At 42.5% G+C, this 13,384-nt stretch overlaps 1 long non-coding RNA gene across 5 annotated transcripts in view; it reads right to left on the bottom strand.

Annotated features, from left to right (window-relative positions):
- The window catches only part of LOC102157930, a 34,896-nt gene that overhangs the window by 16,662 nt on the left and 4,850 nt on the right, over positions 1 to 13,384 (bottom strand). For 2 of the 5 annotated variants that reach the window (XR_002340335.1, XR_002340336.1), the window contains exons 2-3: positions 9,231 to 9,804; positions 4,594 to 4,735 (exon numbers count right to left, since the gene is read on the bottom strand). This is a non-coding gene — a long non-coding RNA (uncharacterized LOC102157930). Of the gene's footprint in view, positions 1 to 4,396; positions 4,736 to 8,892; positions 9,805 to 13,384 lie in introns of those variants that run through there. The other 3 variants (XR_002340334.1, XR_002340337.1, XR_002340338.1) reach the window with 3 other exon arrangements.

The following is a 13,384-nucleotide window of genomic DNA, read 5'->3' as shown; positions in this document are numbered from 1 at the left end:
AATTTCTAGTTTTTTATCAACTATTTTATAATTTTTTTTTTTTGTCTTTTTGTCTTTTTAGGGCTGCACCCAAGGCACATGTAGATTCCCAGGCTAGGGGTCCAATCAGAGCTGTAGCCACCAGCCTACCCACAGCAACTTGGGATCTGAGCCACATCTGCAACTATACCATAGCTCACAGCAATGCCAGATCCTTAACCCAATGATCTAGGCCAGGGATCGAACTGGCGTCCTCATGGATGCTAGTCGGGTTCATTAACTGCTGAGCCATGACAGGAACTCCTATTTCATAACTTTTTATAAAATAGGACAAACTATTTAACTTGCATGAATCCTGTCATTCTCAAGTAAAATTTTTGTGAAAAAAACAAACAAAAAACCTCATGCAATAAGTTTTCACTAATAAGTCTAGGGATGAAGGGAAATCAAGTTTAAAAAATCATCAGCCATAAACATTTAGCGATGGCCTGCTATTTTGCGTAATATGCTAAACAATGGGAATATAATTCCAACTTTCAGGAAACTTACATTCAAAAGTAAAGTCAGAAGAGTGGATGTTGACTATATTTTTTCTATGAGAAAGAACGCTTTTTCTTTGGTAGAAATTTTGGTTTGTTTGTTTGTTCGATTTTGTATAATTTGGTGTTTACCTGGGACACCCCTTGTGGGAAATGGGAACAAGGCGACTGAATGTAAAGGAATTTGAGGGTGAGGTGAGGGGCCTGAGTATTCATCTGGTTTGGGATACGTCTGCGTTGTAAACGAGCTGAGAGCTAAAGTCATTATTTAGAAACAAAAGGAGAAACTTTCTCAGTAAAACCAACTTTAATGGTCCTAGGATTAGAAGTCAGCTAGGGAAATTAGGGTCAGAAGAGAATGAGCAAAGACACCAAGCTTATTATCCAACAAGACGCCGTGGAAATAGCCAAGATGGTAGACAACCCAGTTTTGGAGGTGAAGAAGGCCCCTCTTTGGAGGAGGGGGACCTAAGTGGAACATCTGTGGCTACGCAGGAGTTAGCCCTGGGAAGGAAGAATGAGGAAGGCACCATGCCCAGGAGCTCTGGTTCAGGGACCGGCAAGCACCACATCCGGACTGACTGGGATGCTGAGAAGTGGAGTCCAGAAAGGTGAGCAGAGAAAGAAAAACCGTCCATCTGTCAGGACACCAGTGGAGAGTCATTAAAGGATTTAGGTTAGGGGGAGGCTGTACGCAGATCTGCCTTTGAGTAAAATCCCTCAGGACTAGTGTGGAGAAGAGATTGAGGGAGACAGTCTAGATATTGGCCAATATCAGTGTCAGAGAGGGAAGAAAGTGACACACAATAACATTAGTCTCAAGTTTAACCCCATTTTAATTTATTAATGCTGCTCTTAGAAGCAACCCAGACATTCTGAGTAACTACCGAAATCTGTAAACTCAATCAGCAAACTTCATGGAAATATAAACTGCTAATGCGTTGGTAGGTTTTTTATGGAAACAAGAATTTCAAGATAATCTGGGTGTAGTTAGAGATGATTTCCCTCTTGTGCAGGTTCTACGGTTTGGTTCCTTTGATTGATCATTTAAAATCATTAGTCATGTCAGATGTTATGAACGACTGTGTAATTAAGGATACTCCCTCTTTGAAGGGCACAAGTACCTCCACGAAACACAGATGGCATCTGCAGGGTTTTTCACAGGAGATTTTGAAAGGAAGCGGCCAGAACATATTCTTAATGTTTTAGTTTCTTGCTATTATAAGACATGACTCAGTGGTTTCCTTTCTATAGTTGAAAGCACACTCAGGATTAGGGCTGTCGTGACCTTCATAAAGACAAAATCTGGGAAATAGAAGAGTGTGGAAATGTGTACATGCTGTTTTTGAAATGTGCACATTCTTTGAAAGGTTCTAAGACCTATTTTTCTCTAGAGAGCAGCAGGGCCTTTGCTACTTCTTCAAACTTTTCTCAGCCCTTGGCTTCTAGTATCATCAATGGCAGAAATACATAGTCCCTCACTTCTAGAGCAGCTTCCTGGCAAGCCTGATAGGAATGCCCACCTACCTTTCAAAACCAAGGAATATAAAAGAACTACAAACAAAAAGCAACATCACCTGCCCCACCCCGGTACCATTTTTGAGAGGCAACTCCTTTGAATCATGTTCGTATCTCATTAATCAACTTCAGACATTTCCTCTTTGCCTCCTGCTTTGACGAAAAGGCGTTCAGCACTTTGATAGCTCGGCTCAGTTCGCTTCCCTCCCTCGGCATTTTAGTCATGTGCCTGCACTGCATTTAGTTTCTCTCTTGCAGAGGTTGCAAATGGAAGCTAGATCTGACTATAGATGTGTTTTGTTTGAACTGCAGTGAGTTCAAAAACAGGAAAACCAACATGAAATATTGTAGGATTTAACATTTAAAAATTCCAAATGCTTAGCCCCACAAAAGAGTCAGACGGCCCACCTTTTAGTTTCCTATGGTTGTTGTAACAAAGTACCACAAACCAGGAAGCATAAAACAGAAAACAAATCTCACTGTTCTGGAAGCCCCAAGTCCAGAATCAAGGTGTTAGGAGAGCCATGCTCCTGCTAAAGGCTCTAGGGAAGAATCCCTTCTTGCCTCTTCTGAACTTCTGGTGGTTGCCAGCAATTCCTGGCATTCCTTGGTTTGTAGTTGTATCACTCAAATTTCTACCTCTAGCTTCACGTGGCCTTCTTCCCTCGCTGTGTCCATGTCTCTTAGTCCAAATCTCCTTTTTTTTTTTTTTTGCCTTTTTATCTTTATAGGGCTGCACCCGAGGCATATGGAGGTTCCCAGGCTAGGGGCTGAATCGGAGCTGTAGCTGCCAGCCTGCGCCGGAGCCACAGCAACAAGATCTCTTTCTGAGGTTTCAGGTGGCTATGAATGGGGGGGGGGCACTAACCCAACACATGGCAGATATGGCCCCTAAAAGGTAGTTAAGTGGCTGTGTTCTCCAGATGGGGCAGGCACCTACTATTATGCCAAGGTTCTCCTCATATCTGCAAGGTAAACACAAGCACCAAACCTGAACCCTGCTTCCTATTTATGTTGCTTGTTTTGCTCCTATAAGTATCCGTTTGCTAACCCTGCCATTGGTTATCCTGATAACTCTTTGTTTTTAAGGGCCACTCGCATGGCATGTGGAAGTTCCCAGTAAAGGGGTCAAATTGGAGCTGCAGCCGCCGGCCTAAGCCGCAGCCACAGCAACACCGGATCCAAGCCACATCTGTGACCTACACCACAGCTCACGGCAATGCCAGATCCCTGACCCACTGAGCAAGGCCAGGGATCGAATCCGCATCTTTGTGGATACTAGTTCGATTTGTTTCCATTGCGCCACAAGAGGAACTCCTATAACTTTTAAATAATACATCAAAACTAATATTTCATGTTTTATAAACTTTTGTCAATATCTCATGATACCTTCCTGTTTTGTGATACCAGGATATTCGTCTTTTCCATTTTTTTCCTCTATCTCTTCTGTTCCCTTTCCATCTCACATATTTTTGTCAACAGCATCTTTATTAGTGTTATGGATTAAACTGTGCCCCCCCCCATTCATAAGGTGAAGTCCTAATCCCTAGTATCTCAGAATGTGACCTTACTTGGAAATAGAGTGACTGCAGGCACAATTAGTTAAGACGGGATCATACTGAAGTAGGATGGGTTCCTCATCCAGTGCCACTGATGTCCTTAAAAAGGGGGAGCTGTGGAGACCGATATACACACAGAGAGAATGCCACGTCAAGGGAAAGGCGAGATGGGGGTGATGCAGCTGAGCCAAGAAGCCTCCAGAAGCTGGGGAGAGGCACGGAAGAGCTCCTTCCCCACAGTCCTTAGGAGGACCCGATGCTGCTGGTACCCAGATTTTGGATTTCTAGCCTCCAAAACTGTGACAATAAAATTTATGTTGTTTTAAGTTCCCAGTCTGTGATAATTTGTTACAGCAGTCCTAACAAATTAAAATAATTTCATTATATAGAGTATACTGACATAACTTCATGGTATATATAATATATATTCAATGTTGTAGCATTCATACTATATTCTGAAATTTCAAGTATATTTGTGTTCTGTGGCTCTCAAAAGTCTGCTGATTCTGGGTTATACATTCACATTTAAAATGAGGCTAACTGCAGTTCCCATTGTGGCTTGGTGGAAATGAATCTGACTAGTATACATGAGGATTCAGGTTCAATCCCTGTCCTCCCTCGCTCAGTGGGTTAAGGATCCGGCGTTGCAGTGAGCTGTGGCGTAGGTCACAGATGCAGCATGGATCTGGCGTTGCTGTGATGCAGGCTGGCAGCCGCAGCTCAGTGGCTGCAGCTCCAATTCAACCCCTCGCCTGGGAACTTCCATATGCCATGGGTACAGCCCTAAAAAGACAAAAAAAAAAAAAAAAAAAAAAAAAAAAAGCAAAAAAATAAAATAAAATTAGGCTAACAGGCTTCTGCTTCCACTCATGAAGAGGTTACCAGTATGGGGCTTGCCATCTGCTATAAACAACTAGAAAACAAGACAAAATGTATGAAATAAATGTTTGAAGCCATTTCTTTTCAGACATTGAAAGACAGGAAACAATAAAGTGTACCTTTTGTTTGTTACAGCTTTCTTCCTGGGGGTGACTTTTGGATCATAGTTCCAGGAGGAGAAATCCAGATATCACAGGAGGGAGCTCTCCCTGCGCTGATGAGCCAGAAATCCAGAAATAAGGCCTTGGAGAGGCGGAGGGGCTGCAGTGTGTGGGGCAAAGCACAAAGAGGAGGGAGCTGTGCAAAGAAGGAGTTCCAAAAACCTGCATATGGAGTTCCTTGATTATTTGGCAGAATAATAATCTGAACCTATGAAAAACGAAACTGCACGAGGCTGGGCAAAGAATAAAAACTGAGAGCTATGAGCTAAAGGATTCCTAGAGGGCTGAGAGACATGTCATGTGTTGCTAACCAGAGTGAAGAAAACCTATGAAAAGCCTGGCGCATTCAATAGAGAACCCCAAACTGCTATGCCGTAGTTAAGTTAAATAAGCATTAGACTAAAACTGCTTTACGTCTTTACGTAGGCCTTGATGTGATCAAGCTGATACCCAAGCAACTAAATTGCCTGGGAAGCCAATTTAGCATTATTTAGAAAGCAGCAAAAATTCAAGTATTCCAAAACATAACATTCATAATGCTCAACTGCTCATAAAAAAATAGAGTTCCCGTTGAGGCTCAGTGGTAACCAACTTGATTTGTATCCATGAGGATGCAGGTTCAATCTCTTGCATCAGTCAGTGGGTTAAGGATCAGGTGTTGCTGTGAGCTATGATGTAGGACACAGAAGAGGCTCGAATCCCAAACTGCTGTGGCTGTGGTGTAGGCCGGCAGCTGCAGCTCTGATTCGACCCCTAGCCTGGGAACTTCCATATGCCGTGAGTACAGTCCTAAAAAGAAAAAAATTAAATTACTAGATTTATTACTAGATAAATAATTACAAATCAAATTACTAGATAAGTGAAGAAGGTGAAGATATGACCCCTTCGCCAGGAGAAAAATTCAGTATGAAAAATGGGGAGGAAGTTAAATTCATGAGGAATACATGATTTCTCAATGTGTACGCACTTAATAACAGCATTTCAAAATGCATGAAGCAAAGGTTTACAGAATTAAGGGGAAATGGAAAAACCCACAGTTGCGGCAGGCGGTTTCACTCGGCATAGGAATCGTAGATTAAGTAGTGCATCTGTAAGAATACAGAAGACCTTTACGCCAAATTGACCCATTAGCATTTACAGAAAAAAACGTTTTTAATAAAGAACACTACACTCAACAACAGAAGAATACATATTTTTTTAAAATGGCTGTAGAATAATCACTAAAATAGGGCATATCTTGGACCATAAAGCAAGTTTTGATAAATTTATACTTACTGAAGTTATAGTGAGCATGTTCTTTGATCATAATGCAATTAAAGTAGAAACTAGCAGTCAAAAGATATGAGAAGAGTCTAATTATCTGGATAGTGTGTATATTTAAAAATTGAGATCTAAACTCAACAATCTATGCTTTATCGTTAAGAAGCTAGTAAAAGAGGAGTGAGTTAAACCCAGAATAAGCAGGAGGAAAGAAATAGTGAAGAGCAGAGTAGAAGTCAATAAAACAGAAAGTGGATAAACAAAAACTAACAACTAAAAGTTTACTCTTTTTCTCTTTTGTCTTTTCTAGGGCTGCACCCGAAGCACATGGAGGTTCCCAGGCTAGGGGTCTAATTGGAGCTGTTGCTGCTGGGCTACACCACAGCCACAGCAACTCGGGATTCAAGCTTCATCTGCGACCTACGCCACAGCTTATGGCAATGCCAGATCCTTAACCCACTGAGTGAGGCCAGGAGGGATCAAACCCGAAACCTCATGGTTCCTAGTCAGATTCGTTTACCACTGAGCCACGACGGGAACCCCTATAAGTTTACTCTTTGTAGGAGTTCCCATTGTGGCTCAGTGGTAATGAACCCGACTAGCATCCATGAGGAGGCGGGTTCGATCCCTGGACTCACTTAGTGGGTTAAGGATCTGGCATCGCCGTGAGCTGTGGTGTAGGTCGCAGACGTGGTTCGGATCTGGCTTTGCTGTGGCTGTGGCATAGGCCGGCGGCTGCAGCTCTGATTCAACCCCTAGCCTGGGAAATTCCATATGCCACAGGTGGAGTCCTAAAAAGCAAAAAAAAAAAAAGTTTACCCTGTGTAAAAGTGAATAAAAATAATGAGTTACTAGCTAAGCAGGTTAAAAAAATGAAAAGAGACAGTATACATTTAAAATACTATAGGAGTTCCCGTCGTGGCGCAGTGGTTAACGAATCCGACTAGGAACCATGAGGTTGCGGGTTCAGTCCCTGCCCTTGCTCAGTGGGTTAACGATCCGGCGTTGCCGTGAGCTGTGGTGTAGGTTGCAGACGCGGCTCGGATCCTGCGTTGCTGTGGCTCTGGCGTAGGCTGGCGGCCACAGCTCCGATTGGACCCCTAGCCTGGGAACCTCCATATGCCGCAGGAGCGGCCCAAGAAATAGCAAAAAAAAAAAAAAAAAAAAAAAAAATACTATGAAGAACTTTATGCCAATAAATTTCACAAGTCAGATGGAATACATTATTCGAAAGACATAAATAAACATTATTATCATAAGATATAATAACTATTTCTTTTTTTTTTTTTTTTTTTGTCTTTTGTCTTTTTTTTTTGTTGTTGTTGTTGTTGTTATTGTTGCTATTTCTTGGGCCGCTCCCGCGGCATATGGAGGTTCCCAGGCTGGGGGTTGAATCGGAGCTGTAGCCACCGGCCTACGCCAGAGCCACAGCAATGCGGGATCCGAGCCGCGTCTGCAACCTACACCACAGCTCACGGCAACGTCGGATCGTTAACCCACTGAGCAAGGGCAGGGGCCGAACCCGCAACCTCATGGTTCCTAGTCGGATTCGTTAACCACTGCGCCACGACGGGAACTCCAATAACTATTTCTAAATACCAGTAATGAACTGAAAGAAAATGAAATATTAAAAAACTCTTTAGGAGTTCCTGTCGTGGTGCAGTGGTTAACAAATCCGACGAGGAACGAGGAGGTTGCAGGTTCGATCCCTGACCTTGCTCAGTGGGTTAAGGATCCAGCGTTTCCATAAGCTGTGGTGTGGGTCACAGACGTGGCTCGGATCTGCATTGCTGTGGCTCTGGCGTAGGCCAGTGGCTACAGCTCTGATTAGACCCCCCTGCCTGGGAACCTCCATATGCCACAGGAAGCAGCCCGAGAAAAGGCAAAAAGACAAAAACAAAACAAAACAAACAAACAAAAAACCTCTTTACACATCTTTAGTTAATGAAAATTGACTAAAAAATGGTTCATAGACTTTGTTTTAAAATGCAAAGCTATAGGAGTTCCCGTCGTGGTGCAGTGGTTAACGAATCCGACTAGGAACCATGAGGTTGAGGGTTCGGCCCCTGCCCTTGCTCAGTGGGTTAATGATCCGGCGTTGCCGTGAGCTGTGGTGTAGGTGGCAGACGCGGCTCGGATCCCGAGTTGCTGTGGCTCTGGCATAGGCTGGTGGCTACAGCTCCGATTCGACCCCTAGCCTGGGAACCTCCATATGCCGCGGGAGCGGCCCAAGAAATAGCAAAAAGACAAAAAAAAAAAAAAAGTAAAATGCAAAGCTATAAAACTTCTAGTGGAAACAAAGGAGAAATTATAGATAACTTTGGGTTTGGTGATAAATTTTAAGATATGATAAAAGCATGATCCACGAGAGAAAAACTTTATAAGTTGTACTTTATAAAAATTGAATACATTGGTTCTGCGAAAGAGAGTCAAAAGACCAGCCTCAGATAGGCAGAACATATTTGTAAAACACGTATTTGATAAAAGACTTGTATAACTAATATACCAAGAAATATTATAGCTCAACAATAAGAAAACAACCCAATTTTTAAAAAATGGGCAACAGATATGAAAAGAACACATCAAAAAAAGATATACAGAAATATCCTGGAGTTCCCGTCGTGGCGCAGTGGTTAACGAATCCGACCAGGAACCATGAGGTTGCAGGTTCGGTCCCTGCCCTTGCTCGGTGGGTTAACGATCCGGCGTTGCCGTTGAGCTGGGGTGTAGGTCGCAGACGTGGCTCGGATCCCGCGTTGCTGTGGCTCTGGCGTAGGCTGGTGGCTACAGCTCCGATTCGACCCCTAGCCTGGGAACCTCCATATGCCGCGGGAGCCGCCCAAGAAACAGCAACAACAACAACAAAAGACAAAAGACAAAAAAAAAAAAAAAAAAAAGAAATATCCTGTGATTAAACCATAATGGAAAAGAATATGAAAGAATGTGTGTACATATATATGTACATACATATATATACACACTCATATATGCATACATATATATGTGTGTATAACTGAGTCACTCTGCTGCACAGCAGAAGTCAACACTGTAAATCAACTACCTCCATAAAATTTTAAAAAGAAGATACAGACATAGCAAGTATATGAAAAAAATACTCCATAGCATCTGCCATTAGGAAACTTCAAATTAAAACAAAAATTAGATACCACCACATACCTATTCAAACCCCTAAAATCCAAAACGCTGATGAAACCTGTGGGAGGTGAGGATGTGGAGAAGAGGGACTTCCATTCACTTGCTTGAGGGGAGTGGAAAATGGTGCAGACACATTGGCAACGTCTTACAAGTTAAAAATAGCCTAAATATAATCTTACCATATGATTCAGCAGTTGTACTCCCAAGTATTTCCCCAACTGATGTGAGATTTTATGTCTACACAGAAACCTACAAACAAATAACAACGTCATCAGCTTTATTCATAATCTCCCCAAAGTGGAAACAACCAAGGTATCTTTCAGTAGGTGAATGGATACGCAAACTGCAGTACATCAGTATAAGGGAATATTCTTCAGTGATGAAAAGAAAAGAGCCATCAGGCCGTGAAAAGACGTGGATGAATCTTAAATACACATTGTTAAGGAAAAGAAGCCTGCCTGAAAAGACTAAACTGTATCATGACAATTATAATTATATTCTAGGAAAGTAAACCTATGACGGTGTTCAAAAGATCAGCAATTGCCAGACATTTGAGGGGAGTGAGGAAGGGTGGAATAGATGAAATACAGGGGACTTTTTTTTCAGGGGAGTGAAACTCTTTGCCATGATACCCCAAGGTGGATACGTGAATGTCACAGCAGTCTTATTCATCGCAGTCCTGAACTGGAAGCAACCTGGAAGTCCAACCGCAGGAGAGTGCACAAACCGTGGGTATAGCCATGCAATGGAGTACTACTCGGCAAGAAAAGGAAATGAGTTGCTGCTACGACACGAGGAAGCTCAAAAACATCACACTAAGCAAGAGAAGCCAGAACCACATACTCTATGATTCAATTCATCAGAAATTCTAGAACATGAAAACTAATCTACAGTTAGGTGCCTGGGGTGGGTGGTGGTAGGTTTTGATTTCAATGAGGTGGGAGGAAATTTTTTTTGGAAAACTTTTGGTTTTGTTTTGATCATGTGGTGATTGTATGACTTACGCATTTGTTACTCTGCCATACATGAATTATCCACCAATAAAGTTGATTTTTTTTTTTTTAAGGAAGAAACAGTAAGACTGAATGGATGATTCCTGCAGAAAAGCGATTCACAATTTTTTTTTTCGCTTTTTTAGGGCCACACCAGTGGCACATGAAGGTTCCCAGGTTAAGGGTCAAATCAGAGCTACAGCTGCTGGCCCACGCCACAGCAATGCCCTATCCAAGCTACGTCTGCAACCTACACCACAGCGCACAGCAACACCAGATCCTTAACCCACTGAGCAGGGCTAGGGATTGAACCCATGTCCTCATGGATACTAGTCAGGTTCATTTCCACTGAGCCACAACAGGAACTCCTCTAATAACTATTTCTAAAACTGAAGTATAGTGGACTTACAAGTTGTGTTAGTTTCAGTATACAGCAAATTTATTTATTTATATTCAGTTATATATACTATATAACATGTTATATAGTCTACAGTTATATATATACATACATGTGTATATATACATAATCTTATTCAGTTATATATATACACATCCGTGTGTGTATAAAATCTTCAGTTTTTTCCATTATAGGTTATTATAAGATTCTGAGCATAGTTCCCTGATCGCACAGCAGGTCCTTGTAGTTTATCTGTTTTATACATAGCGGTGTGTATCTGTTAATCCCAAACTCCTAATTTATCTTTCCACTCCCCACTCATGTCTTTTTGTGGCTTAGTAACTCAGTTCTTTCCCTTCTCCGAATGTACTGCAGCTTGGTTGTCCACTCGCGTCTTGAAGAGCATCTCGGCTGCTTCCGAGTTTGGACAATTGTGAATAAAGCGCCTGTAAACACTCATGCACAGGGTTTTGTGCAGATGCAGACTTCGTTTTCACCCCAGCTCTTCAGGTTTACCCTGGCTTTTTTTTCCTTTTTTTTTTTTCCTTAGGTGGTTCCTTTCTTTCATATCTGAGAAAAAAACTTCATTTTATTTATACGAGCCCCAATTCTTACTGGGTTTTCAGGAAACATCAATCACCACAAACTTTCCTCAAAACCCATACAGACATTTTAAAATTTGGTAGGTGGTTTTCAAGGTCTTAGGATTTCCAGACTTACGGCAATTTCCACAGAAAGGTAGAACTGTGTGCTATTGAGACTGGAGCCCTACATAACTTGGGCACAATGCAACCAAACGTATTTTAAGTTCTTTTTCCATTGATGTTTTAAGTGTCTATTTTGTAATTTCTTTCTATTCTTAGCTGAGCATTAAGTAAAACTTCTAGCATAACCATATCTGAAGTAGTGAATATTCCTTTCGACTAGAGAAAGAGGATTATGTTTCTCTAAAACCATCACACTCAATTCATGTGTTTTTATTACTTTTTAAGCCATTGTAGAGGCCCTAAATACATACATGGCACCAAAACAAACTGCGCCGTGTGGGAACACATATTTTGCTTTAGTTCTAGACAGCTGCAGCAGACAGCTGTACTTGGCCCGGTACCCAAGCCTTCTCCCCGTTTGAGGGAATCCCGCCCCCCCCGGTCTCGGTGAGAAGCGTGCGCGCCTTCCCATCTCGAGGCAAGCGAGGCCACGTTCGGATGTTCCAGCATCACCGGCGTGACACGGGATTTTTCAGCCAGTGACTATTTTTCCAGAAACTTTAATCTGGACCAAGTGACAAAAAGACAAAGACAAAGGGGCAAAAAGATTTACTTCACAGCAGGAAGGAGATGGAGGGCCCGTGAGTCGGAATTCCTCGGGCGGGGGGGGGGGAGCAGCCACGCCCCACAACAAAGGTGTCCCTTTCGGCCTATCCTGCTAACACTTTCCAGCTTCTTGGCTGCTGCAGTTACTCAGCGATTTACTTATTTTTCAAGCCCGGTATCACAACTTCCTGTCATTTCATGAGCTCTTAACATCCTTCCAATAAATGCCTTTAAGATTGTTGGAGTAGGAGTTCCCGTGGTGGTGCAGCAGAAATGAATCTGACTAGGAACCATGAGGTTGCAGGTTCCATCCCTGGCCTCGCTCAGTGGGTTAAGGATCCGGCGTTGCCGTGAGCTGTGGTGGAGGTCACAGATGTGGCTCGGATCTGGCGTTGCTGTGGCTGTGGCGTAGGCCAGCAGCTGTCGCTCTGATTAGATCCCTATCCTGGGAACCTCCATATGCCCCCGGGGTGGGCCCTAGAAAAGAGGAAAAAAACTACGTCCAAACTTCAGTAGGTGAAATTTTACATTGTTATTTTCCTCTTTCAGTTTGTATTTCCATTCCATGTTTCTCACATAATTTTATCCTAATGTAATATACTAACGTATTTTTTGAACCCACGTTCGATCTTTTATTGATCACCTTATCATACATCTTTACCATAAAAATATGTACGTGTTAAAAATTTTCTTCTAGATTTAGTCATAATTTCAAATATCAGTAACATACAATTGATTAAAGTTGCAAATATATTTCATGGTTTTTGTTTTTGTGGTTTTTTATTTTGGCTGTGGTGTGCAGTGGCTTGATGTGGGATCTAAGTTCTCAGACCAGGGACTGAACTGGGCTGCAGTGGTGAAAGTGCTGAATCCTAACCACTAGCTCATCAGGAAATTCCCTGTACTTCATGTTTTAATAATTTTTAAATACTAGTAAATGTATTGTATGTATGTGTTCATAGAAGAATACTCCTGCTACGATGAGACACTTACTTTTTCTTTCTTTCTTTTTTTTTTTAGGGCCACACCTGCAGCATATGGAAGTTCCCAGGCTAGGGGTTGAATCATGGCTGCAGCTGCTGGCCTGTACTGCAGCCACAGCAACGTGGTATCCGAGCCATGTCTACACCACAGCTCACGGCAACGCCGGATCCTTAACCCACTGAGCGAGGTCAGGGATTGAACCTGTGTCCTCATGGATACTAGTCAGATTCTTAATCTGCTGAGCCAGAGCAGGAACTCCCAATGAGTCATTTATCTTGATTTAGAAAGCCTTCCCCCCCACACAAGATTTCAGTCATGCCTTGATTAGTCTTTGTTCTTAAGCTTTAGGACAGCGTGTCATTAAGATTAGAGAATGAGCTGTGTCTTTGTTTTATAATGTTAGAGAACCAACAAGATACCCTGACCAGAAGTACATCCTCAGGCAGATCAATTTTAGAAGTATGGAAGTTGATCATCCAAAGATGACTTCCTGGAGTTCCCGTCGTGGCGCAGTGGTTAACGAACCCGACTAGGAACCATGAGGTTTCGGGTTCGATCCCTGGCCTTGCTCAGTGGGTTAAGGATCCGGAGTTGCCGTGATGTGGTGTAGGTTGCAGACTCAGCTCAGATCCAGTGTCGCTGTGGCT

This window comes from Sus scrofa, chromosome 18, assembly GCF_000003025.6.
Source record: "Sus scrofa isolate TJ Tabasco breed Duroc chromosome 18, Sscrofa11.1, whole genome shotgun sequence".
Taxonomy (NCBI): domain Eukaryota; kingdom Metazoa; phylum Chordata; class Mammalia; order Artiodactyla; family Suidae; genus Sus; species Sus scrofa.
This window is presented reverse-complemented; position numbering and strand designations above follow the sequence as displayed.